The 5,048-nt window shown below is 34.7% G+C and overlaps 1 long non-coding RNA gene across 1 annotated transcript; it reads right to left on the reverse strand.

Annotated features, from left to right (window-relative positions):
- Positions 1–3,175: 3,175 nt before the first annotated feature.
- Positions 3,176–3,983, reverse strand: LOC115701327 (uncharacterized). The gene is made up of 2 exons (XR_004008533.2): positions 3,699–3,983; positions 3,176–3,437 (listed from the first exon to the last, which is right to left on the reverse strand). It is a non-coding gene; the product is annotated as an uncharacterized LOC115701327 (long non-coding RNA).
- Positions 3,984–5,048: the final 1,065 nt, after the last annotated feature.

The raw sequence follows: 5,048 nt of genomic DNA on the forward strand, positions 1-5,048 counted from the left end.
CAGGATGGGCCCAGAGTGTGAAAAAACCATCTTTGAGTTTTGTCTCTCTTCTTGGGGACAGATACAAGTTCATAAAAATAAAGGATTTCAGCCAGGCTGGGCCAAGCCCAGCCTCTGGCAACATAAAAAATAAACAAGCCTGAGAGCAGGCGATATGCTTGGGGGATAAGTTGGTAAGGCGCAAGGCCAATAAAAACTAAGAGATTGATGAAATAATCCTGAAGCGGTAGCATTGCCCCGGACATGAGGTGAGTCTGGCTCCAAGCTCTGAAGCCACCATAATTATAGTTGGGTGTCTCCTCGTCTCTGGGAAGACGGTGAAAGACTCAAAAATAGAAGGCATGATCCCGGCCATAGTGACGATCTTCTCCAGTTGGTGGACGCAGGTTAGAGTTGAATGCAACTCATCAGCCTCCCAGTCGGTGTATCGGCAAGTATATTTCTCCTGGACCACAGGTCCCTTCATCACTTCCTCAAGGGTGGCCATGGTGTTAGAACCTTTGTCTAAGGATTTCGCTCCGGTCGTGGGGATAGACATGTCTCGAGATTAGTAAGATTCTGAAAAAGCGAAATCCAGCAGTTAGCCCCCAAACAAAACCCTAACATAAAAGGAGGGAATGGGGGTCCCCTAACCGCTGGAAAGAGGCCCCCTTCGGATGTCTGCCAGAAATAAATCCATGGATTTTCCTTGGCATACATCGGGTGCAAATATCCCAAAGACAGTGAAAGTAGGAGAAAAAGGAAAAGACAAAAAGAGAGAGGGACATAAGTTTGAAAACCGTGTCATACTCTTAACAGTCCCTAAGAAAAAAAGTGTTTACAAAATGAAAAAGAAAGGAAGTAGCAGAACACAGATGAAAAGATACGCCATCCAACGGCCTTCACCAAAATATTCAACCGTAGAAATCAAATACGACTCTACCAAAAACTCTGCTCTAGCATGCAAATGAATAGCAAAAGCAAAATGTACCCACAAAACTTACATAAAGGTAATGAACTGGAAGTTGATGATGATCGACGGTAGAATGTGAACTGGCAACGACGAAGAAATAGCAGCAAGAAATCTATGGTTTCTGAAATTTTCTCAGAGTTTCTTGGGTCGAAATGGCGAGATAGCAACAGTAACCCAATGAAGGAAAAATGTTGGCTTTTATAGACCAGAAAAGGTGCAAGACAGCTGGGATCAGACACCATCGTACGGTGGGAATTGTAATTGATTCGCATTCTACAAATCCAACGGGTGAGATAAGTGGGGGCCAAGGCATTTGAAAACGTTTGAGTACCCAAATCAAATGCGTCGGTTTTTCAATGGACGGGAAGCGAATCGTTGCCTGCAAAAGAAATAAATATTAATGATGACCATCATAAATACAACCCATGCGCCTAAGGCACGTGCAGTACTATCAACAAGCTAACCGGAGGCATCAAACAAGCCTCATTTACCCTTCACTAAACGAGCTTGGGGGGTAAATATTGCCTTTAGTTTTTCCCAAAACATGTGGACGCAGATAAGGGTGACACGTGGATCTCAAAGAACCATCACTCACGAAAATCAACTAAGTCTTGGACAAAAACGGAACACCTCAGGGAATGTGCCTCCCGGAGGAGAGCATAAGACATATCTTTACTCTCTGGGAGGCTAAAGCCATGCTAATACAGTTCTCGGAGGTAAAGAGATTACTTGAACAATCACTTCGCATTTAATGGCGCATGGGGGAAGACGTGTTGAAACCTCCATAAAAGACGTGACAGATGGCGTAAGCCCCTTTTTACGGCGATTACACAACAATCGAAGAGTCTAGTGATGGCTACATTATGAGGAATCACATCAGTCAAGAGAGGATAAAAGATTATATCCACCTAACTCCTAAGATACCTACGGTATATGTCATGTATTTCTTATTTTGTATTGCTAGGAATATGTGCCCCTATGAAGCTAACACAGAAGGACAAGTGATCCATTCCTAGGGATCTCCCTAGAAAAGTACTATAAATACCCCACAGATAGACTGAAAAGGGGTCGATCGATTTTATTTAAGCAATCGAAGAGAGAAAATAGGAAAAAAAATCCACCAAGAACATTCTTTGTAATAAACACTCTCATAAATACAAAAGACTCGTGGACTAAGGCTCATTAATGCCCCAACCACATAAAAATCTCCTGTATTACACTTTCTACAGCTTTTCTCATACATTATTTAATTGGTTGCCGAAAACCTCGGTCAACAGTTACAATATAATAGTATGCAACTAATAAAATTATATAACTTAATTTAATTATTATATACATTTTTTAAAAAATAATATGTAGTAAATGTATTCTTATAATTTTAGAGACTTTTTTATTTTTACATTTCAAAACATTTTTTTTTTTTTGCATTTTTACGGAATTCTACATAGAGTCTCCTATTGCAACTAGCGTTGCAACTTAAATCGCAACAATAAATCGTATATCAACCCACATTGAAACGACCGGATAAACCATTTTAGAAACCCAAACCGTAAATTTGAAAAAAAAAAAAAAAGTTAAAAAAACAGTTTATGGGGTAATTCTCCTTATTTTTATTAGCTAATTATCATATTTGACTATTTTCTTAATTTTTTTAAAAAAGACACATTTACTAACTTAGTTTACAAATTTAAGGTAATTTTACATCTCAGACCATTTATCAACATTACACTAATTAGAATTTTTACTCCCTTAATTTTTATTGGTGCCAAATCATTTTTTTAGCTGCTAAATATTTTCATTGAATTAATGAGATTGTTAGATTTAATGACATTTGTCCAGGTTCATTCAATTTTACTAATTATATGATTGTTCATATAATAAATTATGCTCTCTAGACTTTAATATCTACCAAATTATGTTCGTGAAACTTTAACATGTTTTAAATTAAACCACTAAACTTTCATTCATGTTAGACTTTCCTTATTAACATTAGAAAAAAAATATCTTTAAATCTAATAATTTTAATATTTCAGAAAAAATTGTTAACGGCCTTAAAAATTCATAAATATAATTTAGTACATGTTAAAATTTAAAATTAAGTGCCAAAAATTATAATTAACCTAAAAATTTATTAGTCAACTCGAAGAGTATTAGAGGGAAAAACTAAAAGGCAAAACACGAATATTCTTGTGGTTGATTTCATATAAGAAACTGAAGATTAAATTAAACAAATAAAACATAAATATATATCTTATTTGATGATATAAATATATATTAATTTAAAACACACATATTTGTTTTAGTTATGTGTTGGAATATATATAAGGGAGTTTGGGTGTTGTTGTTGGCTGTGATTTGCCGCAGACATATTCGCAATAACCCTCGACACAATTGCAAATGAGGCATCCATTACAGGCCTCTTCGTCGCAATCCCTAGAATCTCTGCAAGCTACTTTCGGTTCACTAATACCATCCACACCATATCCTGCATATTTTTAATTTTTACACCATTTTATTTATTTCTATAATATAATTATAATGAAATATTAAAACACACTTTATTAATTTATTTCATACGAGAAACCACAATTAATTTATAAAATATCACATTGGTTTGAGGTTGCCAAATAACAAGACTTATATATTATGCTTTACTGGTTCATTACAACAAAACAACAAATAAGAATATGAGAGAGAGAGAGAGAGAGAGAGAGAGAGAGAGAGAGAGAGATAGAGTTTCAATTACCCAGGGTTGTTATTACGAACAATAGCACCACCAAGAAAATTACGACCTTGTTGTTCCAACTCCAAGAGTACTTCGCCATATTGGTGACAGATAAGGAGTACTAATATTATTGAACTCTATTATATAGTTGTGTCTTCGTTGGTTTTATCATATATATAACCCTCGATGTATTCTTATAAGGAAAACTGTTTTAAGAGGGTTGGTAATTTAGGCCATTTATTTATTTATTTTTTGAACAAACCAATTTAGGCATTTTTATTTGCATACAATGCTTATCCCAACACTTATATATAATAATAATAATAATAATACAATGCTTATCCCAACCCAAACAAATTTAGCTAAAAGAATATCAATATATCAGTCAAATTTGGGAATTTAATTGGAATAATGAATGTATATTTTGGGGTTTCCTTGTTATATTACTTACCAAAAACAATTACTTTGTATTTATTTGTGTTGCAATGATTTTTTTTTTTTTTTTTTGTTAACAACCATTAGTACTTAGTGTACTACCACAAAAATGAGATAGTTGAAGAATTATTAGCGATACTTTATTAAAATTATTAGAGTAATTTGCGGCATAAATACTTAAGTTTTGTGCCGAGTAGCAGATAAATACCTAAGTCCTATTTTTAGCGGTAAAAATACCTTCCGTCACTACTCTGGAATTTCCATAGGTACCTCCCCGTTATGTGCCAGGTTAGTGTCCACATGTCACTCGTTCATTGGTCCATTTCATTAATTTTTTTATTTATTATTTAAATATTTAAAAATTAAAAATCAAAAAAATTAAAATCAAAATAAAATAATAAATACTTAATATTCATATTTTAATTTTATTAAAATAAAATAAATCATTAATTAAAACCTAAAAACTAAAACTAACAAATAAACACAAAAGAAAATTGGCAGCTCATCCTCTTCGTCGTCCTCTTCTTCTTCCTGCCCTTCTTCTTCCTGCCCTTCTTCTTCTTGCTTCATCATCAGCCTCCACAGTTTGCCAGGTTAAGTTGGACCGAGAGAGTGAGCTTCGAATCGAAGTTGGATACAACTCTTCCCTTAGGCTCCGACTTCTAAACGACACAGCTAAGATCTGGGCAAAACGGCACGGTATGGAGCCACGAGATCTCGGAGAGGCTCCGATGGGACACCTGGTCTTGGCAGAGATCTGGGCAACGTTCGCAACCCTTTGAAGCTCAAGTGCTTTTTTTTTTTTTGTATTTTTCACTGGGTTTTTTGAATTCTTTTCTGGGTTTCTGTATCTTTTTTTTTTTTTGGTTTTTGTATTTTTTTTCTGGGAGTATATGGTGTTTTGGAACTGTTGTCAGTCTAGCTATAATTGATATT

Source organism: Cannabis sativa, chromosome 8 (genome assembly GCF_029168945.1).
Source record: "Cannabis sativa cultivar Pink pepper isolate KNU-18-1 chromosome 8, ASM2916894v1, whole genome shotgun sequence".
Lineage (NCBI taxonomy): Eukaryota > Viridiplantae > Streptophyta > Magnoliopsida > Rosales > Cannabaceae > Cannabis > Cannabis sativa.